General features: G+C 43.2%; 1 protein-coding gene and 1 long non-coding RNA gene across 8 annotated transcripts in view; one reads left to right on the forward strand and one right to left on the reverse strand.

Moving 5' to 3' along the window:
• LOC124037882 (carboxyl-terminal PDZ ligand of neuronal nitric oxide synthase protein-like) overlaps positions 1 to 26,750 on the reverse strand; it is a 259,421-nt gene that overhangs the window by 131,170 nt on the left and 101,501 nt on the right. The window lies entirely within an intron of this gene.
• The window catches only part of LOC124037884, a 37,932-nt gene continuing 27,088 nt past the window's right edge, over positions 15,907 to 26,750 (forward strand). The window contains exon 1 of the long non-coding RNA XR_006839251.1: positions 15,907 to 16,043. This is a non-coding gene — a long non-coding RNA (uncharacterized LOC124037884). The remainder of the gene's footprint in view (positions 16,044 to 26,750) is intronic.

Genomic DNA, 26,750 nt, shown 5'->3' on the forward strand with positions numbered 1-26,750 from the left:
AATAGACGCTGAATTGATGTCGGTACCCAGTGGGTAATGGCTCCATCTGGCCCTCTAATCAAGATGGAATTTGTGCCATTTTCCTAGAACTATCCAATAATTTCAGATCTCCACAAGTGGCTAGGAATCGATTTGCGACTGTGTTTTAAAACAAGTCATTAAAATCCAAACCACTTAAACTCATATTACTATGATCAAGTTTGGGGCATTTCCATCTAAAAGGACCCATGAGTGCCAACGTGAAGTTCATAGGAGCATATCAAATTGGATTTCAAATAATAGCTAAGAGTCTATATTTTTGAGACATTAATTAAGGCATATGGTCATTTTCATGTAAAAGGACCCATGAGCACCAACATGTGAAGTTCATAGGAGGATGTCAAATTGGGTGTCAAATGAAAGCTAAGTGTCTATATATATGAGAAATTAACACATACACCTTATTCAACCATTTTCCATCCAAACAATTTGGAAGAAGCAAATGATTCGATTTTGGGCCAAACAGATGGAAAGGGGGTCTTAGGCAGGATCTTCCAGAAGAAGTCTTAAAAGGTATTAGACATACATTTTAAAAAACAATAATATTGATGTAAAGACCACTGCCTACTAATATCAACACTTACTGTATATTTCGTTTAGGACAAATTACTTGCCTTATGTAAGTTTAAGAAACATTGTCTTGTGCCTTGTAATTCCGTTACCAAAAACTCACATATCTTTAAGATATTTTCTAATTTGTCTCCCTCATGGGGACAATGAAAGTTCATGCATTAGAAGTAACAAGTAAAGGTAGACCTACCAATTAGTTATAGTGTTTTACTGATATGAAGTTTGTTTATGAAATCACCCAAAAAATCTGTTATGAAATTACTGCAATTGAATTGGCTACAATGGGAAATCATAGTCGTCACCTGCTACTGTTTTCCCTTCCACTGGCATACTGTTATGTTAAAATCAAATCAAATTTTATTTGTCACATGCACCGAATACAACGAATACTTAACCAACAATGCAGTTCAAGAAATAGAGTTAATAATGATCAAATAAACAAAAGTAAATAATAAAATGAAAAGTAACACAATAAATAACAATAACGAGGCTCTATACAGGGGGTACCAGTACTGAGCCAATGTGTGGAGGTACAGGTTAGTCAAGGTGTGTTCAGCTCATAACTCTTTTTTTTCTCTCTTTCTGTCGTCTGGTGTTCAATGCAAGACTGAAAACAGTCTGGACTACACTTCCCTCTCATTCTCCATTTCTCTCTCTCTCTCTCTCTGTCGCTCTCACTCTCTCTTCTCTCTCTCTCTCTCTCTCCAGTTAATGCCACCGACCATGAGAACTACCACCTACCCTCTTCCCATTTAGTGTGACGAGCATCTTCAGCCAACCGACCCTGGACATTTGGTCAGTCCGTCCTGGCCTGACCAAATCTGAAGCAATCCTAGACATCTATATTTCACAAGTTTAGACAGCATATTACAGTACAGCAGAGCACAGTAGAGAACGGTACAGTACAATAAAGTAAAGAAAAGTATAGTATGGTACAGTAGAGTTCAGTACAACAGAGCACACTAGAGTAGAGTACATCTACTGTGGTTATACTGTGATGCCCAAACTTGTGATACATAGACATCTATGATTGTTTCAGATTTGCTCTAGTCTGGACCAACCAAATGTGGTCTTGTTTGGGGGTAGAACTCATTACAATATAGCCAGTGTGTACAATAACACCCAAATATGCAAAATAATGATATTTGTGTACCTATACAGGATTCTTCACCATGACGATAATGATATTCATATCCATAATTATGCATTTCTGTATAGTACAGATCAGGGATCCATAATATAATTCCAATACCGTTATTCTGTTACATGTTGTAAATCCACTTCACCTACTGCAGTTCAATAATCAAAGTTTTTTATTTATTTTTTTACTCAATGCGCCATGTCATTGTTGACACCCCATTCTTTCTGCAGATATCTTTAAATCTGAATTCGGAGCAGATATTTAACAGAGTTTTGGGAAAATGTGATCTGAGGGAGCTTTTACTGTAATCCTGTTACCAAACTTTGCATCTGCACAATTCTTCCAGTAAAAGTGTTTTAGTAAAAATGTGTGTAAATTGTTCAAAGTAGTCCTTGTGCATCGAGTTGTACAGTTTGTTAAACTTTGAAATCAATTATTTTTATTTCACATACATTTTAAAGTGAAAAATCTGAGTCAAAGAGTAAATCCGTTATCGTACAATTGCCCTTTGTGTTATGTTGTTTGAAGAGAGAGGCCTTTGGCCTTCAATTCCCACACAGAGATGCTATGTGTCCATGGCTACTGGAGTTACAAGAGCGAGAGTGGTTTCCATAGCGAGTCGTTAGAATATCACAATGTCCTCCAGAAGTAGAGGAGAGTTCATCAATGAGCTTGATGCCTTGATAAGCTCCTTTCCTGAGGACGGCTCACCTCTCACAGTTCTGGGCGACTTTAACCTCCCCACGTCTACCTTTGACTCATTCCTCTCTGCCTCCTTCTTTCCACTCCTCTCCTCTTTTGACCTCACCCTCTCACCTTCCCACCCTACTCACAAGGCATGCAATACGCTCGACCTCATCTTTACTAGATGCTGTTCTTCCACTAACCTCATTGCAACTCCCCTCCAAGTCTCCGACCACTACCTTGTATCCTTTTCCCTCTCGCTCTCATCCAACACCTCCCACACTGCCCCTACTCGGATGGTATCGCACCGTCCCAACCTTCGCTCTCTCTCCCCCGCTACTCTCTCCTCTTCCATCCTATCATCTCTTCCCTCTGCTCAAACCTTCTCCAACCTATCTCCTGAATCTGCCTCCTCAACCCTCCTCTCCTCCCTCTCTGCATCCTTTGACTCTCTATGTCCCCTATCCTCCAGGCCGGCTCGGTACTCCCCTCCCGCTCCGTGGCTCGATGACTCATTGCATGCTCACAGAACAGGGCTCCGGGCAGCCGAGCGGAAATGGAGGAAAACTCGCCTCCCTGCGGACCTGGCATCCTTTCACTCCCTCCTCTCTACATTTTCCTCCTCTGTCTCTGCTGCTAAAGCCACTTTCTACCACTCTAAATTCCAAGCATCTGCCTCTAACCCTAGGAAGCTCTTTGCCACCTTCTCCTCCCTCCTGAATCCTCCCCCCCCCCTCCCTCTCTGCAGATGACTTCGTCAACCATTTTGAAAAGAAGGTCGACGACATCCGATCCTCGTTTGCTAAGTCAAACGACACCGCTGGTTCTGCTCACACTGCCCTACCCTGTGCTCTGACCTCTTTCTCCCCTCTCTCTCCAGATGAAATCTCGCGTCTTGTGACGGCCGGCCGCCCAACAACCTGCCCGCTTGACCCTATCCCCTCCTCTCTTCTCCAGACCATTTCCGGAGACCTTCTCCCTTACCTCACCTCGCTCATCAACTCATCCCTGACCGCTGGCTACGTCCCTTCCGTCTTCAAGAGAGCGAGAGTTGCACCCCTTCTGAAAAAACCTACACTCGATCCCTCCGATGTCAACAATTACAGACCAGTATCCCTTCTTTCTTTTCTCTCCAAAACTCTTGAACGTGCCTTCCTTGGCCAGCTCTCCCGCTATCTCTCTCTGAATGACCTTCTTGATCCAAATCAGTCAGGTTTCAAGACTAGTCATTCAACTGAGACTGCTCTCCTCTGTATCACGGAGGCGCTCCGCACTGCTAAAGCTAACTCTCTCTCCTCTGCTCTCATCCTTCTAGATCTATCGGCTGCCTTCGATACTGTGAACCATCAGATCCTCCTCTCCACCCTCTCCGAGTTGGGCATCTCCGGCGCGGCCCACGCTTGGATTGCGTCCTACCTGACAGGTCGCTCCTACCAGGTGGCGTGGCGAGAATCTGTCTCCTCACCACGCGCTCTCACCACTGGTGTCCCTCAGGGCTCTGTTCCAAGCCCTCTCCTGTTCTCGCTATACACCAAGTCACTTGGCTCTGTCATAACCTCACATGGTCTCTCCTATCATTGCTATGCAGACGACACACAATTAATCTTCTCCTTTCCCCCTTCTGATGACCAGGTGGCGAATCGCATCTCTGCATGTCTGGCAGACATATCAGTGTGGATGACGGATCACCACCTCAAGCTGAACCTCGGCAAGACGGAGCTGCTCTTCCTCCCGGGGAAGGACTGCCCGTTCCATGATCTCGCCATCACGGTTGACAACTCCATTGTGTCCTCCTCCCAAAGCGCTAAGAACCTTGGCGTGATCCTGGACAACACCCTGTCGTTCTCAACCAACATCAAGGCGGTGGCCCGTTCCTGTAGGTTCATGCTCTACAACATCCGCAGAGTACGACCCTGCCTCACACAGGAAGCGGCGCAGGTCCTAATCCAGGCACTTGTCATCTCCCGTCTGGATTACTGCAACTCGCTGTTGGCTGGGCTCCCTGCCTGTGCCATTAAACCCCTTCAACTCATCCAGAACGCCGCAGCCCGTCTGGTGTTCAACCTTCCCAAGTTCTCTCACGTCACCCCGCTCCACCGTTCTCTCCACTGGCTTCCAGTTGAAGCTCGCATCCGCTACAAGACCATGGTGCTTGCCTACGGAGCTGTGAGAGGAATGGCACCTCAGTACCTCCAGGCTCTGATCAGGCCCTACACCCAAACAAGGGCACTGCGTTCATCCACCTCTGGCCTGCTCGCCTCCCTACCACTGAGGAAGTACAGCTCCCGCTCAGCCCAGTCAAAACTGTTCGCTGCTCTGGCCCCCCAATGGTGGAACAAACTCCCTCACGACGCCAGGACAGCGGAGTCAATCACCACCTTCCGGAGACACCTGAAACCCCACCTCTTTAAGGAATACCTAGGATAGGATAAGTATTCCCCCCCCTTTAAGATTTAGATGCACTATTGTAAAGTGACTGTTCCACTGGATGTCATAAGGTGAATGCACCAATTTGTAAGTCGCTCTGGATAAGAGTGTCTGCTAAATGACTTAAATGTAATGTAATGTAAATGTAAGTATTAATCTAGAAAAAGTAATTACCATGTCATCATTATATTCTCTCTTTCCGTTTTTCTCAAATTTTCTTAATCTCTTCCCTTTTGTCTCGCTCTCTCAATTTGTCTCTCTCTTCGTCTCTCATATCTCACTAAGGACGTATGACTTGGAGAAATAGAGGGAGAAAGAGAGCGATAGAGTCGTCCCATGTCATTTCAGTAAGCCATGACACCCACCATCTCAGATCATTCAGAAATTGTTTCTGTAGTTAGAAACAGAGAGCATCCCTACACCATTATTTTGTTGAATTTATATTTTATCTCTGTGAAATTAAGGTAATTTATTGACCCCAAATTGACCCATTTAATTTATAGGATACACATAATATTGAATAAATATAGTACCCAACATCCAATTTGGACCATAATTCTTCCTACCATTGAGTAAAACATGAGAAATAAAATGGTAAAAAGCCACCCACGGATTTTCCACACCTCACACCAATCCCACCACAACAACCAGTATACTGTATCAGTTCTCCATGTCTGACAAGTAGTATGGAGCTGTGGCTTGGGATATTGCTTCTTCATTCTATGTAATGTATTCCTTGTGAATCTTGTGATCCATTTTGTTGGTCTCGTGTTTATTAAATGTATTACAACATTTTCTTCGCAACTTGGGTAGAACACCAATAGCTTTTGCTCATGATGAAAGTAAATTGTCCAGCCAGTCCATGAAAGCAATTCAATGTGTCCTTCTATTGGCAACGTAATGCCTCAACCAAACACCCTTTGAATTTTCCAACAAATGGCAGCTCTCTGAGGGGGATATCCCTATAGTGCAATTCTAATACGAAGACTTTTCTTACAAAAATGTTCTAGTGACTAAAATGTTGTGACAACTGTTAACAAAATAATACAATTATAAAACATTGCATTTCTTTAAACACAAATATTATAAAACACCTCTATATGTAGTGTGATTTGTGACATTTACCAATAAATCCAGCCAAACCTAATACCATTACTATTGCAAAACACTTTGTATATATTAGGGATCCCCTTTTAGCTGCTGCCAGGGCATACAATATTATTTCAAGGTGCTTGTGTGTAGAGTGATAGTGTTGTGTGTGTATGTGTGTGTCTGTACCTGTGTGTGTGTCTCTTCACAGTCCCCGCTGTTCCATGAGGTGTATTTTTATCTGTTTTTTAAATCTGATTCTGCTGCTTGTATCAGTTACCTGATGTGGAATAGAGTTCCATGTAGTCATGGCTCTTTTCAGTACGGTACGCCTCCCATAGTCTATTCTGGACTTGTGAAGAGACCTCTGGTGGCATGTCTTGTGGGGTATGCATGGGTGTCCATGCTGTGTGCTAGTAGTTTAACCTGTTAAGTCGACCCTCTACTTTTTCGAACATTCTGTAAAAAATTGCGCAACATTTCAGCGCCCTGCTACTCAGGCCAGGAATATAGTATATGCATATGATTAGTATGTGTGGATAGAAAACACTCAGACGTTTATAAAACTGGTTAAATCACGGCTGTGACTATAACAGAACGTGCGTTTCATCAAAAAGTGCAAGAAAATCTGATCACTGAAAATGGAAATAAATATTCCTGCGCCACTTCCAGGAATTGTTCAAAGTGAACCGAATTACATGAGACCGAGGTTTCAGTGCCTACAGCTTCCACACGATGTCTAGAGTCTTGTCATTTGATTCAGCTTTGATTCTTGGTCAAACAGAATCAAGGGAATCGATTCCCTCCGGTCTCCGACCGGATATTTTGGTTGAGAGTTACACAGACATTTTTTCCAGACGGACAGCTAAAGAGTATACTTTGCCTCGTGATCAATTTGATCGCTTATTAACGTTTAATAATACCTAAAGTTGCATTACAAAAGTATTTTGAAGTGTTTTGTGAAAGTTTATCGTCGACCTTTTGAATTTTAAAAAATGACGTTACGTTATGAAACGCTATTTTTTTCCGTTTATCACACAGTCTTCATAGATCGATATCTAGGCTATATATAAAAAAAAAAAAAAAAATATGCCATTTAGCAGACGCTTTTATCCAAAGCGACTTACAGTCATGTCTGCATACATTCTACGTATGGGTGGTCCCGGGGATCGAATCCACTACCCTGGCGTTACAAGCGCCATGCTCTACCAACTGAGCTACAGTTGTATATGGACCGATTTAATCATAAAAAAGACCCAATAGTGATTATGGGACATCTAGGAGTGCCAACAAAGAGGATGGTCAAAGGTAATGAATGTTTTATATTTTATTTGTGCGGTTTGTGTAGCGACGACTATGCTAATTATGTTGTTTACGTCCCCTGCGGGTCTTTTGGGGTGTTACATGCTATCAGATAATAGCTTCTCATGCTTTCGCCGAAAAGCATTTTAAAAATCTGACTTGTTGCCTGGATTCACAACGAGTGTAGCTTTAATTCAATACCCTGCATGTGTATTTTAATGAATGTTTGCATTTCCAGAGCTCTAGATGGGATGCCTCCGTGCCAGGTAGGACCAAGAGGTTAAACAGACAGCTCGGTGCATTCAGCTTGTCAACACATTTTTAAAAAGTAGTCAATCTCTCCTCCACTGAGCCATGCGACATGTATATCATAAATGTTAGATCCCTGTGTACATTTAAGGCCCAACCGGGCTGCCCTATTCTGAGCCAATTGTAATTGTCCTAAGTCCCTCTTTGTGGCACCTGACCACATGACAGATCAGTAGTCAAGGTGTGACAAAAATAGGGCCTGTAGGATCTGCCTTGATATATTGTTGTTAAGAAGGCAGAGCAGTGCTTTATTGTGGACAGACTTCTCCCCAACTTAGCTACTGTTGTATCAACATGTTTTGACCATAACAGTGTGCAATCCAGGATTACAGTAGTTTAGTCACCTCAACTTGCTCAATTTCCATATTATTCATTACAATATATAGTTGAGGTTTAGGGTTTAGTGAATAATTTGTCCCAAATACAGTGCTTTAAGGAATAACTTATTCCTTGTCACCCTTTCTGAAACTAACTGCAGCTCCTTGTTAAGTATTGAAGTAATTTCAGTCGCTGTAGTAGCTGACATGTATAGTGTTGAGTCATCTGCATATATAGACACTAAAAGCCAGTGGCATGTCGTTAGTAAAGAATGAAAAAAGTAAGGGGCCTAGACACCTGCCCTGGGGAATTCCTGATTCTACCTGGATTATGTTGGAGAGCCTTCCATTAAAGAATACCCTCTGTGTTCTGTTATACAGGTCACTTTTTATCCACAATATAGCAGGGGGTGTAAAGCCATAACACATGTTTTTCTATCAGCAGACTATGGTCGATAATGTCCTAACAAAACAGCCCCCACAATCTATTCGTCATCAAGGGTTTGAAACAGGCTGATTGGTTGGCTATTTGAGCCAGTAATGGGGGCTTTACTATTCTTAGGTAGCGGGATGACTTTTGCTTCCCTTCTGAGGGCGCACACTTTCTAGTAGGCTTAAATTGAAGATATGGCAAATATACAGTGTGTGTTTGGGATTTTGAAGACCATTAGTGACCATAACATTGAAACCATCAGAACTGCTGTAGACAAATGGTTTGCTCGTTCACCAAGAATGGTCTAACTAATCCAGACCTATTTGGAAGGGAATAAATCCCCACACACAGGGGCTGTTTACTGGACACAGATTAAGCCTAAGAGAAGGACAAACTGAATTTCTTTCATGGAGGACCGGCTTAAATTATAAGGATGACCGCACATTTTATTTTCACCAAAGTTGCAATGAACATGTTGTGATCCCGTGTGGCTCAGTGGGTAGAGCATGGCACTAACAACGCCAAGGTTAATGGGTCTGATTCCCATGGGAGACCAGTTGGAAAAAGTATGAAAATGCTAAATCTCTTTGGAAAAGAGTGTCTGCTAAATGACTAAAATGTTCACATGTAATCCATTTAATAAACACAAGAGATCAGCTAAAAGGGTGTAGCAGTAGCAGGAAAAGCGTCACCAAATTCACAGCGAATACATTACGTAGGATGAAGAAGCAATACGCCAAGCCACAGCTCTATACTACTTGTCAGACACAGAGAACTGATACTATATACTGGTTGTTGGGTGTGGGATTGAGAATGATCAGTGGGCAAGTGGCTCCTTATAAGGAGGCTGTGGGGCTCACTTCATTCAACACTTGACCTGTTTGTCTCCAAAGTTTCATGTTTCATTCTGGGGAGTGGTTGCGATACTACAGCAGCAGCCAGTAGAAAGGAGATGTCTCATTCCCCTCAGCCTATTAGAAAGATTAGAGAGCTAGCCAATGGTATTAATCATACCAGAGATAGCTGTCGATATTTTCCAGCACTGAGAGTGAGAACACACTCCATCTCTACATTACAGTGACCAAAGGAACACACTGATCAGTAGAGCTGAATAAACGCACTACAGGGAATACAGTGTACAGCTTCTTATTTATGTCTCTCTTTCTCTTTCTTGAATTTGATATCTTTTATCAGACATTATGAATAGAGAGAGATAGAGAGAAAGTACAATGAAGAGAGAAAGGGAAAGAGAGAGGGGTGTGTGTGCCTCACTTTGTGGGCTATTCCATTACGGAGGTGGTGTGAGCCTCCCCCTCTCCCACTTTCCTTTTTCTATTGACAGTGGAAAGAATGTGATTGAATACAGTTACTGTATCTAGTCTGGTTGGAACAGAATAGGGTTCTGTGCTAGAACACAGGCAAACTCAATTTGGAAGACATTTTGCGATAGATTACTTCCAAGGCATTTTCATTTTCAAGGCCAATCTGTGAGGAATGCTGACAGTGGTTTGACCTCAGCTGAATGATGGCGTTCTGAGGTTTAGTTGAAAGACCCTCTTTCTCTCAATTTAATTCAAAGGGCTGTATTGGTATGGGAAACATGTTCACATCGCCAAAGCAAGTGACATAGATAAGCAAACATGAAATAAACTTTCTCTCCCATTAGGTAAAAAAAGTACAATGAAGAGAGAAAGGGAAAGAGAGAGGGGTGTGTGTGCCTCACTTTGTGGGCTATTCCATTACTGAGTGGAGTGAATCTATCACTGAGTGTATCTATCAATTCAATTCAATTTGCTTTATTGGCATGACGTAACAATGTACATATTGCCAAAGCTTACTTTGGAGATTTACAATATTAACATAGTTAATAATAATAATCAATATTCTATCTCGCTCTCTCTTACTCTCTCACTATGTCTCTCTCTCTATGGCCCTGTCTCTCTCTCTTTTGCACTGTCTCTGTAAAAAAAAGGTTGTCCTGCTCCCCTGCTTTGTTCTAACCTCCCCTCACAGTCCCCTTTCTACTGTACAGGTTTTGCTGTTCTGTAGCTAATGTTAGCGTGGTGATACTGCTTTGCAACTATTGCTTATTCGCCTAAGTGCCATTATTTCATTGGTTGCACAATTGCTTATGAAAATGTTATTTGGTAAACAGTTGGTTGTATGCACACACTACCACAGCACTTTTCATAGTGGCCTTTGCTAGTGTAATGCACTGCCATGGGCAAGCTTCTAGAATATTTGGAGCTTGTACATGCGCAGAGTAATTTATGACCCTTTGGCGCAGGGCAGATCAGATAATCTCTTCAGCCTGCAGATTCAGATGACAGCTTCACAAGGCCAGAGAGAGAGGGTGCCATAAATCTTGTCCTCTTGTCAATCTCAGTAATTATTTTCTCTCTCTCCAGCAAGAGGCTAATGTTTAGGTTCATGTCATTGCTGCTGTGTTTACATCCCTTTATAGACTTGTTATAAGTGTAATGCCATATGACATTTTATAATGTACATATGTACTGTATATTACATAGTTATAACCCTTAAACTAATACAGTTTACATGTGTGCATATTCTTTCCTTATAGAACCACAAGTCATTTGGATTAACACGACAAGTAAGATTCCAAGTCATTCCAATCAACATCCATTTTAAAGAACCGAAGTGTGTGTGTGCTTAATTGGTGGTGGTGATGAAGAAAAGGAATAAAAACCCTGAAAGGAGAAGCATCCGCTTCGTTCTTACTGGACATCCTGTAGAGGGTCAGAACCCAAGTCATAATCAGCATTAAGTACAAAGTGGGTGAGGGCTTAGAAGCCAACCACTCAGACGAGCTTCAGGTAACCGCTTTTTCATGGTCCTTAATTTTGTCGGATTTCTGACCAGCTTCAGGTAGGATGGCTTCATTAGCTGAAGATGACCCGTTTCCGGACCCCAGGATGCAGACGATTTACCCTGCATCCCTAAGCCGTATGGGGCTGCTGTCACCACCCACACCACACACACAAAAAAGCAGTCGCTTCCCAAATGAAGATCAGCTGCGAGGCCCTAAACACCTTTCTCATTGTACCGTCGACCAGCCCTGCTCCAGGTCTTGTCTGTGGTTAAGGCGTGACCACACCCACTCCAGTTGGGAGCTGCAGAGGGACTACGAGGAGCTGCTCTGTGATAGGGAAGAGAGCAGGAGTCACCGCCCCGGAGCACAGATACCGCCACTGCTGTCCTGACCGCCACCGCTCTTGGCATCCCCGGCTAGAGCCATCATCTCCACCACGGTAGCACCACTGCTGGTACTCCCAGAGTCGGACCGGCTACTCCCCTGAGAGACACTACACCAGGCCCTATCGGTCTGAGTGTTCGCCATCTCCACGGGACCACTGGATCCCCCAATATGTTTCGAGGTGGCCCAGCTATTCACCAGATCAATGTCGCTCCAAGCCTCTCCGGCTGGAGCTTAATTTGTATCTACAAGAGTGTTGGGAGCACCACCTCCACCCGAGGTGGTCCAGCTGCTCTGCCGACTGACGGGCCTCTAGGCCCTCCCGGCCAGAGGCACGGGAGCGTTGAGTCCACCTCTGCTTCCCAGAGTTGTCTAGTGCCCCAGCAGATGATAACAACTCCAGAGGGAACAGTCCACTACACCAAGATCTGTATCCCCCTCAGCCAGAGCCTCGACTAGCCATAGTTAAGGAGACTCCCCCTCCAATCGTAGAGCCACAGCCAGCTGTAGCCATGGGGCTCATTCTGGTTGCCTTTGCGGAGTAGTCCTCTCCTCCCAGTGGGGATCCCCTGCTAGTTGAAGCAGCCTCTTGGGTGACCGAGGTTCGACTGTCTGCTACCGTTTAACCTTTAACCACGAAGTATCTACCTGCCTCTCCCAACCTTCAGTCTTTGGCCCTAGTTGCAGGTTCACACTGTTCTGACTTAGGTTCCCGGACTCCTGCCATACAGCTAGGCTTCCAGTCATCTGTTGTTCTAGGTCCACAGTTCCCAGTACTAGTAGCCACTATGTTTGTTGCTCTGCCAGGCCCTAGATATCCAACCCAGCTAGGACAAACATTTGCTTTGCCATCAGGTCTGCAGTATCCTGCCCTGCGCGAAACCGCAGACCCCTCCCTTATTTGATACGCACTGTCCTAGCCCGCCAGGCTTAGAGCCCCTTGCCATGCTAGGCTCTAAGTTAGCTGGCATGTTTGCAGGTCTGCAGTCTCCTGCCTTGCTTGGATTACAGCCCCCTGCCTTCATTAGTATGCAGTTGCCTATCACACCAGGTTTAGATCATCCTGCCTTGCTAGGCCCTAAATTCACTGCACTAGGCTCGCTGTCTCCAGACACAGTCAGCGCATAGTTCCCTAGACCGCCAGGCTTAGAGCCTCCTCCCCTCCCAGGCCTCAAGTTTGACCAGACGCACACAAGGACTGGACTTAACCCGGTCTGGTCCCTTCACTGCTCTGCTCCTCTGCCCCGCCTGTCCTGCGGGATAAGATTAGGCATGCTAGGACTAAACTCCCCCTTTCAGAGACTTTGGCCCTTTATAGGCCCCCATTACAAACTGTGCCATTTAGGTTAGAGGCCATTTCGTGGATGTTAATATTTCCATAAGAAATATTGTGGCAGCTGTAAAAATAATGAATAAGTTATGTTAGTTTGGCTGCCCAGTCTAACTTAGTCTTCACTTACCCATCATAGCCCTGACATTCCCAACCAATCAGAGTACTTGGAAATGCACACATCTGGACACTGCACCCTCCCACTCAGGTCAGAGTGTCATCGTCGTCCGAAGAGAGAATAAGCAAGGATTTTGAGGCATTTTATTGTGGATAAACATAAACACAAATGCATGAATGCCATGTGTACAGTGCATTCGGAAAGTGTTCAGACCCTTGACTTTTTCCACATTTTGTTACGTTACAGCCTTATTCAAACACAATACTTCATAATGCCAAATCGAAAACAGGTTTTTCATTTAAAAAATGCACATTTATAAAAAATAAAAACAGAAATACCTTATTTACATAAGTATTCCGAATCTTTGCTATGAGACTCAAAATTGAGCTCAGGTGCATCCTGTTTCCATTGATTGTCCTTCATGTTTCTACAACTTGATTAGAGTCCACCTGTGGTAAATTCAATTGATTGGGCATCATGGCACGGTGGCCTCCATCATTCTTAAATGGTTGAAGTTTGGAACCACCAAGACTCTTCCTCTTCCCTTGAACCTGATCGAACATTTCTGGTGGGATCTGAGTGGCTTCGGGACAAGTCTCTGAATGTCCTTGAGTGGCCCGGACTTGAACCTGATCGAACATTTCTGGCGGGTCATTGAATATCCCTTTGAGCATGGTGAAGTTATTAATTAGGCTTTGGATGGTGTATCAATACACCCAGTCATTACAAAGAAAAGGTGTCCTTCCTAACTCAGTTGTTGGAGAGGAAGGAAATCGCACAGGGGTTTCACCATGAGGCCAATGGTGACTTTAACAGTTACAGAGTTGAATGGCTGTGATAGGAGAAAATTGAGGATGGATCAACAACATTGTAGTTACTCCACAATACTAACCTAAATGGCAGAGTGAAAAGAAGGAAGTCTGTACAGAATAAAAAAATTCCAAAACATGCATCCTGTTTGTAATAATTAAAACTGCCAAAAATGTGGCAAAGAAATGACCTTTATGTCCTGAATGTCCATAACGCTTTGTTTATGTTTTGGGGAAATCCAACACATCACTGAGTACCACTCTTAATATTTTGAAAATAAAGTGGCTTTTTGTTCAGCTCACACACCCAGTTACATTTCGCTAGCTGCATGCTGAGTGGAACAGTTTTGACATAAATTGTCTTGAGGAGCAGCCCAGGGGCGTGTGTGCTTTGGGGACCATTAACAGAATGTGACTGGCAGAATGGGTGTTGTATGTGGAGGATGAGGGCTGCAGTTGGTATCTCAGATAGGGGAGAGTGAGGCCTAAGAGGGTTTTATAAATAAGCATCACTGACGGGAACAGGTGGTAACCAAAATAGAGCACGGCTGCAGTTAATAACAAGTACACTCAAATAAAAGAGTAAACGGAGAAAGCTGGTAAATCACAAGACCAACGGATATGGAACAATAATACAGACCCAGGGGGTGAGACAAGGCAGTCTGGGGTTGGTGGTGATAAATAAACAGCTGGTGAACAGAATGACATTATTGGGCAGAGACAATAGCACAAAGGGCAAGAAATGTAGAGACAACAGTAGTGGGTCTTGCGACGGGTATACAGACCAGTGACCAGTTTACAGAGGAGTATAGAGTGCAGTGATGTGTCCTTTAATAAGGATCCGCCCCTTTTTTAAAAGTTTTGCCTAAAATTACATACCCAAATCTAACTGCCTGTAGCTCAGACCCTGAAACAAGGATATGCATATTCAAATGGTACCATTTGAAATGAAACACTTTGAAGATTGTGGAAATGTGAAATGAATATAGGAGAATATAACATATTAGATCTGGTAAAAGATAATACAAAAAAAAACAACGTTCTTTTGTATTTTTTTGTACCATCATCTTTGCAATGCAAGAGAAAGGTCATCATGTGTTATTCCAGCCCAGGTGCGATTTAGATTTTGGCCACTAGATGGCAGCAGTGTATGTGCAACGGTTTAGACTGATCCAATGAACCATTGCATATCTCTTCAAAATTTTGAAGCAAGACTGCCCAAATGTGCCTAATTTGTTTATTAATAACTTTTCAGTGCATGTGCAACGGTTTAGACTGATCCAATGAACCATTGCATATCTCTTCAAAATTTTGAAGCAAGACTGCCCAAATGTGCCTAATTTGTTTATTAATAACTTTTCATGTTCAAAATTGTGCACTCTCATCAAACAATAGCATAGTATTATTTCACTGTAATAGCTACTGTAAATTGGACAGGGCAGTTCGATGAACAAGAATTGAAGCTTTCTGCCAATATCGGACATGTCTATGTCCTGGGAAATGTTCTTATTACTTACAACCTCATGCTAATCGCATTAACCTACGTTAGCTCAACCGTCCCGTGGAAGGGACACTGATCCCAAAGAAGACAAGGAGCATTGGTGGCAAATCTGATGGCCGAATGGTAAAGAACATCTAGCCGCTTGAGAGCACCCTTAACTGCCAATCTATAAATTACGTCTCCATAATCTAACATGGTTAGGATGGTCATCTGAATCAGGGTTAGTTTGGCAGCTGGGGTGAAAAATCTATTATGATAGAGGTTATATTATTTTCATGATGTCTTCATCTATAACAGATGGTTACATGCTTATACGGTAATTGTGCCAGCCCTATACAGTGGATACAGTTACTGGGAGACAGTTACCAGGGACTGGTTCTGCAATATAAAAGTGGAAAAGGCATGGAGAGCAGTTCCATTTGCTTGGAAAAGCACATCTCTTTTAATCAACAAGTTTGACACAGAGACCTCGCCTGCTCCATTTCCCAAATAACATTTAATCTGCCCAGGGAGGGAGGGAGAGGGATAGAGAGATGGGTGGGGGTAGAGAGAGGGATGTGGAGAGAGGGTGAAAGAGGAGTTTCGAAAGAGAGGGGGAGGAGGTAGAGAGAAAGACAAAGCAAGAACGCTCAGTCATTAGCGTGTAGCAGTCAGCAGCCAGGAGCAGGTAGTCTGGACGGGAGCGTCAATAAGACAGAAAGAGGATATAACATTGTTTCAGCCTCCATTCTCACAGCTCAGGAACAGCAGAGAGGACAAGGTCAGCACTGTTCACTTCTACACCAACTGTATCTATCTCCCCCCTCTTCGCCTCTCTGACGGCTTCAGAACGCCCACTGTATCCATACAACACCACAGGACTCCTCATCTAGGCTAGATCATATCCCTGTGTGTGTGTGTGTGTGTGTGTGTGTGTGTGTGTGTGTGTGTGTGTGTGTGTGTGTGTGTGTGTGTGTGTGTGTGTGTGTGTGTGTGTGTGTGTGTGTGTGTGTGTGTGTGTGTGTGTGTGTGTGTGTGTTTGTGTGTGTGAGTGTGTTCTAATACAGTATGTCTGTCTGTCCCCCTCTGTTGTAAAGCCAATTGGAGACCTGAGTGTGGTTCATATTTCTGCTCTCTAATAAAGCCAGCAGTAAAGACATTTGAGACAGAATGTAGAAATCAGAATGATGACCACAGCATTACCATTCCCTCTGCAATCATGGAAATTGCCTTTCTATTAGCTTGGCAAACCTCCAGCACACTTTATCCCCATTACAAACACACACACACACACACACACACACACACACACACACACACACACACACACACACGCACTCGTGCAGGAAAACCTACAGTGCACTCAAAGCGACAGGATGGGATAGGTTTACCCCGGTCGTAGTTTACCCACCTTGAGACAGATCTCTCTGTGAAGCTCCACCACTGCCTGAATCAACCCAACAACAAAGAAGAACAGCTCTGACAGTACTACAAGGAATCTACATTCTGGCCCTACCATCACTGTAAAACACAAGGTATATCCTTGTGTTTTCAGTGTGTAGTGGCTCTGTCCTTGTTGTTAAAGAGACACCAGTGGCCTGCTCTCTCTTGCTATCTTATCTGCTGTGCTATAACACACAAATAGTGCTGTGCTGCAGTGTCGCCTGTTTTCACAGCGGAGTGATTGTAGGACACACACACACACCATGGCTAAGCCGCTTTAGGTTGCTATCTTAACACCCTGGCGGGAGAGAAGTGGAATGGGAGAGAGAGAAGGCTATTCCAGCTGCCAAGAGCATCTGTGGATTGGAGTGGACTGAGATGTGGCTTTGTCTGGTGTTATGGTATGGTTGACTTAATTTACTCCGGCTATCAGGAATATTTGTGGGGAATCTTGCAGGAAGACCCCTCCCTCCCAATCAATCATGCAGACCGAAAGTTGGAGAGAGTTCAGACTTATCCAAAATGTCACACATTGTGAAGAGTTTCAATCGCCCATTTCATTATGTATCGGTACTCTGTCCCACAGTTTCTTTAGAGAATAGTTACTTGACCGAGAAGTTAGTTATTTCGCTCTGCCTCTTGTCCTCTGGACCACTGTCCTTGAGTGAAGTTGAGGTGAAAACTTTCAAACCTTTTCACAATGCATGGGTGGGTCCGCAACTCTCCACCCGGTCCGATGGATCCTGAAGAGTTTCTGGGCAGACAGATTGAGTGCCTTGGGTAACTGTTCTGTCAATCTTCAATACTTTCCATTTCAGTTAAACACCAGCAGATAACCCCACTGTCAAAATCAGTCTGTGAGTGTTGACTGTGCTAACAGCACTGACACTTTTCTCAAACCAACTTCTAACTGTCTGACTGACCGAGCACAATTCTGACTTGACAGAAATGAAAAAGCTTTTAAGAAAGTATCCAAATGCATAATACTTTTGAATATTACGATTCAGTGAGCAGTTTGTCTGCCAACGAGGCAAAACAAATTAAGTTGATGAATTAAAATGTTTTATTATTTCTCTTACTAAACTGCATCATTGGCCAGATCGTTACCGGTTCACTGGGTCAATTCAATACCCAACACCAGTGAGCTAGCCATTCTAACAGATGGTCTGCTGGCCACATCAGACAAGACAGCCATCATACGTCACACCCCCATGCAAATGCTCTAAGAGAATGGCAGTAATTGGCAGACTAAGAGAGACAGGGAAAGAGAGAGATAAGGAGAGTTTTTTTTGTTTTTTGTTGGAGAGATGCTCTTCAAACATCAGTGTCTGTAAAGTAAAGATCACTTCAACTGATAAAATAGCAAATGATTGGGGGAGAGAAAGAGATAATGAAAGAGAGAGGGAGAGGCAGAGAGGGAGATAGAGCGCAGGAGAAGGAAAATGTCTGTCCATTTGCCAACTCCTAGTTGTTGATATTTCTCCACTACACATTGCATATATATTAAAGTATATTAATGAATTGGGGGTGGGAAGCAACGTTCCTTCCCACCACCAATTCATTAATATACTTTAATATATATGCAATTCTTTGGAGGAGGAACCTTCTTATCTAGAATAAGAAATTACCTCTGGTGGGTTACTTTAAAGGAATTTCTCATTTTCACAGAGGGGCTGTTCTATGTTTCTGCCATGATTTTCATCAAGGGACACGAGAGAGAGAGAAAAAGAAGAGAAGCAAATTACATGTGCTCAACTAATGAAATATTGCACAGGATGATATGAATCACTGAGGAGTCCCTCCCTGGAGATTGCATGATGTTAACAGTTGGTGAATGTAAATTGCTCAATCCTTTTTAAATGGCTTTTGCGACAACTTTTTTGCAAGTGATATTTCATCCCAATATTTCAAAACCTGCCTTTTCTGTAGCTCTGTGACCTCAGTTTTTTTTAATAGAGGGGATGTTTACTGGAAAATAATGTTTGGCAGAACAGGCCTTCTATTCTAAATGAAGGAGATCTCACAGTAGTGTTAGCAATACAGCAGTGTGTCATGTCCCCTATCTGTATAACATAGCCCATCACTTAACAACAAATAGGGTACAGACAAGTGTCAGTGTAGCTAGCTAACATGCTAACCTTATCTAGCTAGCTAATGTTATCTGTTGTTGCTGTGTTCTTTTTCTACATCATATTCAAAAGATTAGCCAACTGGCTAGGCTATGACTGGTTTAGGAGCTGGATTTGTCATAAGCATGGAGGGTAAACTTTGCCACAGATGGAAACTAGTATGTTCGACTTCGGAATCTATTGGTATTTTCAAAGTTTTGTAATTTTCCATAAATTGCGGGCGCAAATTTGCAATGGAAATAGTAATAAGAGGAAGCTCTGGTAATATGGATAACTGTTGAAATGTTAAGAGAAATGCATTCCTCTCCATTGTAATAGACACGGTCCAAACTTTGGAAGGTAGGTTGCTGGCAGGCTTCGGCTGCAGTACAGCAAAGCCAAATCAGACCGTGCTCATGGTTCTCACAGGGGAGGTGAAATGATAGAGACTGTTAATTAAACAGCCATCTCTAACACAGAGAAGCTGCTGCCTACGTACAGACTTGAAGTCATTGGCCACTTTAATAAATGGATCACTAGTCACTTTAATAATGCCACTTTAATAATGTTTTCATATCTTGCATTACTCATCTCATATGTATATAGTGTATGTTATACCAATGCCGCTCTGTCATTGCTCATCCATATATTTATATGTATATATTCTTATTCCATTCATTTACTTAGATGTGTGTGTATTAGGTAGTTGTTGTGGAATTGTTAGATGAGATATTAGATATTGCTGCACTGTCGGAACGAGAAGCACAAGCATTTTGCTACGCTCGCAATAACATCTGCTAACCATGTGTATGTGACAAATAAAATGTTATTTGATTTTGATGATAGTGTCACGATCGTCATAATGAGTAGACCAAGGCGCAGCGTGAGTAGAGTTCCACATATATTATAAACTGAAACTCGCCAAAACAAAACAATACAGCACAAACTAAACGAACCGCTACTGGTGTGCACTCGGGCAACTAAATATAGACAAGAGCCCACAAACACAAATGAGGAAATGGCTACCTAAATATGATCCCTAATCAGAGACAATGATAAACAGCTCTCTGATTGGGAACCATATCAGGCCATCATAGACATACAAAAAACCTAGATGACTGTCACGTTCTGTCCATCGTTTGTATGTGTTTTCCTTGTTTTAGTGTTGGTCAGGACGTGAGCTGGGTGGGCATTCTATGTTGTGTGTCTGGTTTGTATATTTCTATGTTGGGCCTGATATGGTTCTCAATCAGAGGCAGGTGTTAGTCATTGTCTCTGATTGGCAACCATATTTAGGTAGCCTGTTTTGTGTTGGGTTTTGTGGGTGATTGTTCCTGTCTCTGTGTTTGCACCAGATAGGACTGTTTAGGTTTTCACTTTTCTTGTTTTGTTTAGTCTGTTCATGTATAGTCGTCTTTATTAAAAACATGAATAACCACCACGCTGCATTTTGGGCCGCCTCTCTTTCACCAGAAGAAAACCGTTACAGAATCACCCACCAACCAAGGACCAAGCGGCGTGGTAAACAGAGGCAGCAGCAACAGCAGCAGCAGGAGAAGCGACAGGTGCAGCAGGAGCAACAGCAGGAGAAGCAACAGAGGCAGCAGCAGCAGTGGGAGAGGCTGCACAATTTGGATAAATGAACTTGGGAGGAGATCCTTGACGGAAAAGGACCCTGGGCAGAGCCAGGGGAATATTGCCGCCCCAAAGCCGAGCTGGAGGCAGCGAAAGCAGAGAGGCGGCATTATGAGGATCTAGCACGGCAGAGCGGATAAAAGCCCGAGAGGCACCCCCAAAAACTTCTTGGGGGGAGGCACAGGGAGAGTGTGGCGGAGTCAGACCTGAGCCAACTCCCCCTGTTTACCGTAAGGAGCCATGGATGGAATTGGAGCTGTCGGCGAAGCAGAGTGCTGAGTCTGAGAGTGTGGAGGATGTATTGGACAGAGTAGAAAGAAAGCTGTTGGTTTGGCATAGTATGCACGGCATTCGCCCTGAGGAGCGTGTTAGCTGTCCGATGTCACCCTTGTCAGTTCCTCGTACTCAGCCTGAAACGTGTGTTGGAGTTCCGGGGGATTTGATGCCGGCTATACACACCAGGTCTCCAGTACACCTTCACAACCCGGTGTGTCCTGTTCCTTGCACTCACCCGGAGGTGCGTGGCCCAGTACCACCAGTGCCAGCACCACGCATCAGGCCTACAGTGCGTCCCGCCTGTCCAGCGCTGCCGGAGCCTTCCTCCTCTCCAGCGCAGCCAGAGTCTCCCGCCTGTCCGGCGCTGTCAGAGCTACCGCCCCTCAGGCCAGAGGCGCTAGAGCCCCTCATTCCAGAGGCACCAGTGCTCCTCAGTCCAGCGCTGCCAGAGCCTTTTTCTCCAGTCTGCCCAGCGCCGTTTGAGCTACCCGTCTGCCCAGCGCCGTCTGAGCTACCAGTCTGTCCAGCGCAGCCAGTGCCGCCAGTCTGCCCAGCGCCGTCTGAGCTACCCGTCTGCCAGGATCCGACCGGCAGCCAGGATCCGCCAGTCTGCCAGGATCCGCCAGTCTGCCAGAATCTGCCAGATCCGCTAGTCAGCCAGAATCCGCCAGTCTGCCAAAATCTGCCAGATCCGCTAGTCAGCCAGGATCTGCCAGTCAGCCAGGATCTGCCAGTCAGCCAGGATCTGCCAGTCAGCCAGGATCTGCCGGAACCACCAGCCAGCCAAGATCTGGTAGATCCATCAAACTGCCTGAGCTTCCCCTCACTCCTGAGCTTCCCCTCACTCCTGAGCTTCCCCTCAGTCCCGAGCTTCCCCTCAGTCCCGAGCTTCCCCTCAGTCCTAAGCTACCTCAGTCCAGTGGGGCCCGTTGTTAGGTTTCCTAGGCCAAGGTTAGCGGCGAGGGTCGCCATTCAAGGGACGCTAAGGAGGTGGACTAAGACAATTATGGAGTGTGGTCCACGTCCAGCGCCAGAGCCGCCACCGCGGACAGATGCCCACCCAGACCCCACCCAGAGGTCAAGACAGCGCTGCTCTGAGACAAGCATGGGACTGGTCTTGATAAATCAATGAGATGTTTATTTTCCCTGAATTTCCATTTGGGTATTGGTTAGACTACAATTAGGGTGTGGAAAAGTTTGAATTATTTTTCTCTTACTGTAGTACTTTAGCTTACTCCCGAACGGTCACATTGTACATCGCCATTATGGGCATTTAACAGGACAATAGTCTCTTGCCAAGGAGGAGGGTAAGGGGGATAATTGTATTGTCAAATGTTTTTCTTAGTTAGGTTGGCTGTATCCCAACCGGCCGTGATTGGGAGTCCCATAGGGCAACATTCATTTGGCCCAGCGTCGTCCAGGTTTGGCCGGTGTAGGCGGTCATTGTAAGTAACAATTTAGAATTTAAGAATTCTTAACTGACCAGCCTAGTTAAATAAACTCTGAGGTTTTCATTTTTCTTGGAATAGAAACACCATAATATTAATCAAATGAATTATGCAACATTTCTTAAAATCAATCCCATATACTGTTCTTACAAAAAAGGTTTTCAATTCTCTAGTACAGCCAATATTGAAGACTGTCAAATGCTTCTCAAAGATGCCATCTGGTGGTCAAACTAGCACTAACTAACATTAATTGAACAATGGCTGACAAATAAAATAATGTGCCATAGAATTCTGCGGCAGCCCGCAAGGTGTGCTGCAGTATGACGCAACCTTTACAGGAAGAACTACTGCATGTCAAGCAACTTGGATGCAGTGTTGCAGTAAAATCATCTCAAGCAAATTCGGTGATCATTTATACATCTCACATTTGACCTGTCTCTTGTGATGCAGTTCACAGCAGCACTGACAGACGTGTTGACTTGACAACAGCATCAGAATTTTGAATGACCGTTCTCCCATTCCACACAGGTTGATGACCTGGCTAGTCAGTAACTAGCTAACACCAGACACATATGAAAGGGGAAATATATACAGTAAGCATATTTGCCATAGATGAATAGGGTAAACTTTTAATAATATTTGCTAATACCCTACAGTAAAATTTGGGCACCAGTAGAGTAGCTATCTTGCTATATGAACCACACTCCTCTGCAAACACGCATTCTCTGAGTTGGTTTGAAAGTGGTACATATTTAAATTAGGTAAGAGAATATTATGTTGCCATTGGTGTTTGAAAATGAGAGTTAGGGTGTTGTCAGTTCCAATTTCATGAAAAACATGACTTTGACTGTTCAATTTTGTTTAACAATATACAGTATCACATATTACAATACATAGGTAGTGCTTATAAGTACACCTATCAAGGTATAGAAATGAGCCCCTAATCACAGATTTGACATCTGTGACATACAGCGCCATCAGAAAGTATTCCCACCCCTTTACATTTTCTACATTTTGTTGTGTTACAGCCTGAATTTAAAATGGATTGAATTTAGACGTTGTGTCTGATTTTCCTACACATAATAACCCATAATGTCAAGGTGGAATTTTGCTTGTAGAAAATGTTAAAGCTGAAATGTCTTTTGTTATGACAAGCATAAATAAATTCAGGAGTAAAAATGTGCTTAACAATTTGTATAATAAGTTGCATGGACACATTCCGTGTTCAATAATAGTGGTTAACATGGCTTTTTCATGAATACCCCATCTTTGTACCCCACACATACAATTATCTGTAAGGTCCCTCAATTGAGCAATGAATTCCAAGCAGAGATTAAACCACAAAGACCAAGGAGGTTTTCCAATGCCTCGCAGAGAAGGGCACTGATTGGTAGATGTGTAAAAATAAAACAGAACAGACACTGAATATCCCTTTGAGCATGGTGAAGTTATTAATTTGGATGGTGTATCAATACAAGCATTCACTACAAAGATACAGGCATCCTTCTTAACCCAGTTGCCAAAAAGTGAAGGGAACTGCTCAGGGATCACCATGAGGCCAGTGGTGATTTTAAAACAGTTTATTGTGGTAAGAAAAAACTGAGGCTTGATCATTAAACTTAGGCTTTAATATTGCATAAACTGAGGCTTTAATATTGCAAACAAATGGTCAAAGAAATTCACTTTTTGTCCTGTATACAAAGCATTATGTGTGGGGGAAATCCAACTCAAAACATCACTGAGTACCACTATTCATATTGTCAAGCATGGTGGTGGCTGCATCATGTTATGGGTGTGCTTGTCATTGGCTAGGACTAGAGAGTTTTTTAGGATAAAAAGAAACGGAATACAGCTATAAGCACAGGAAAAATCCTAGTGGAAAATCTGGTTCAGTCTGCTTTCCAACAGACACTGGGAGATTAATTTACCTTTCAGCAGGACAATGACCCAAAACACAAGGCCAATCTACGTTGGAGTTGCTTACCAAGACAACATTGCATGATCCTGAGTCGCCTAGTTACAGTTTTGACATAAATCGTCTTGAAAATCTATGGCAAGACTAGAAAATGGCTGTCTAGCAATGATCAACAATCAACTTGACAGAGCTTGAATAATTTGTAAAAGAAACTGAGAAAATATTGTACATTTCAGGTGTGCAACGCTTTTAGAGACTTACACAAAGAGACTCACTCTACGTACAAAGATTTGCAGATGTTATCGCAAGTGCAGCAAAATGCTTGGGTTTCAAGATTCAACAGTGCATAGCAATACAAAACAATACCCACATAATAAAAAAACTAAGAAATTAATAAATATCAGTACAAGCAATGTCAGAGTCCAGAATCTAAATATTTAAAGTGGCAATCTGCAGTTGCTATATAAATGTTTTGACTTGTAAATTACTGACATGTGCCCATGGATTCTTGAATAATATATATTATAAATGCCTCAATGTTTGTAAACAAACACAATATAGATTCAAAACATGGTTAAAACTCAAATTCTTATGTTATCGATGGTCAGTCCTTTCATCCATAGCTCTGTCTATGAATTTCAGAGTGGTAACATTTCTCCAACCCCATCCCCCAGCATTTTTACAAAAACAGGGTTGGGGAAGACACTGTTATTGTGTCAACTGCTGATTTTCTCTTTAAAGTGACAGACTATTATTGAAAGTATCCCTAGAAAGGACACAAATCTACATTCCAAATCTACATTCCTTCTGTAGCTTTCAGGGTTTAAGAACCCTCCCTGTCTCATACAACACAAAGTATGTATTAATTCTCTCACAACTGATGACGAACAGTCATCCAGGCTGATACGCTCCTCGTCAATTCTGTCTCTGCTCTCCCCATGAAGCCAAGCGCTCAGCAGTTGCAGGCGCAGCCAGGAGTGGGAGACGTGGAAGCTGGAATGTGGAGCTAACTTGTGCCGTGTTAACTCAGCAAATAGTTAGAGAGAGCCTGAGTCTGACTGACACATAGCTTTGATCATGGTTGTGAAAGTCTGAGAGAACATAAAGAGTTAAGAAAGCTCCTTCTAAGGATCTAGCATGCCGCAGGGAGGCTAGCTAGCAGAAAGCAGCATTCGAGAACTGAAACACTGACAACACTGACTGAGTCATCAGAATTCAACTGCAGGGCCGCTGACCAGTTGTGTCAACACCAGTGGATTTAACGTTGAAGAAAAGGCTCTTTAACACATTCTCTGACACTGACAAAGTAAATCGCAATATGAACAGTTTTCAACTGTCTTAACTTAAAAGCTCAACTTTAAGAGATGACTCTTTCTGAGAAATGATACCTAAACAAAGAGAGGAAAACCAAAACAGGATGGCGACTTCAAACAGCCCTCTGCTGTGGGTGTTTTGTAGCTGAAGACTTTGCTAGCTCGCCCAAAGCAGTTATGTGGTTGAGAAGTGTGCATCTCTTTGTTTGTGCTGTTTTCCCCTAAACCTGTCAGCCTGTCTCCCAGACCAGTCACACTGGGCAGCTAAAAGGAGTACTCAGAACTGCTGAACACTCCTTTTCAACTATTATTAACTAAAAAATACTGTACATCAGTGGGGGCTCTCAGTGGAGGACCATCTGCCTCAATGAATTTCATAAAAATGTAAATTGTAAAACACTTGAAAAATTATACTTTTTTTACATCACCAAATAATTGATGAAAACACACTATTTTGCAAAGAAGGTCTACAGCAGCCTCCACAGCACTCTGTAGGGTAGCACCATGGTGGAGCCAGAGGACAGCTAGCTTCCGTCCTCCTCTGGGTACATTGACTTCAATACAAAAACCTAGGAGGCTCATGTTTCTCACCCCCTTCCATAGACTTACACAGTAATTATGACAAAGTCCGGATGACGTTCTCCACCAGAGCTCTTGCAGCATGAACTGTTGCCCAACCAATCAAAGGGTCAGAGAATAAATCTAGTACTTAAAGCATACGCTACAGCTAGCTAGCACTGCAGTGCATGAACTGTAGTGAGTAGTTGACTCAAAGAGAGAGAAAGACAGTAGTTGTGAACAAATGTATTTATTCCAAAATGAAGGAGAAGCAAGAGAGAAATAGATATAGCGAAATTGCAAAAAACAAAATCACTTTCATTTTCACTTACTTAGCTAGCAAATGCATCTAGCTAGTTTAGCCTACTGAAACACCCTACTCACCCACTGGTATAACTGCTTACTAACTGCACACTGTAACATTACAGCATGATTGTAGTGGGTTTACTAACACGTTAGTTCTATTAGCTATGCTGACTATGACGTTACTTTAGCTAATATAGTGACAACGATGTAGGCTGTGTGTAGCGGTTTGGCTTGGATTTTATGAATGTGCTATGAATGTGAACTGTGTTTACGCGTGATCAGGGGTGTATTCATTCTGCCGATTCTGTTGAAAAACATTTCTTAAACGGAAGCAAACAGAACAAAACAGGGATAAACATACCTGTATTTGTCCAATAGAAACTCTTGTATTCAAATGTTGGACTAATGATAGGGATAATTCAAGTATGACATAGTAGCCTAAACCTATCACTGTTACATTGAACTGGGTGAATGAAATATGAATGA

This window comes from Oncorhynchus gorbuscha, linkage group LG06 (assembly GCF_021184085.1).
Source record: "Oncorhynchus gorbuscha isolate QuinsamMale2020 ecotype Even-year linkage group LG06, OgorEven_v1.0, whole genome shotgun sequence".
NCBI classification, from domain to species: domain Eukaryota; kingdom Metazoa; phylum Chordata; class Actinopteri; order Salmoniformes; family Salmonidae; genus Oncorhynchus; species Oncorhynchus gorbuscha.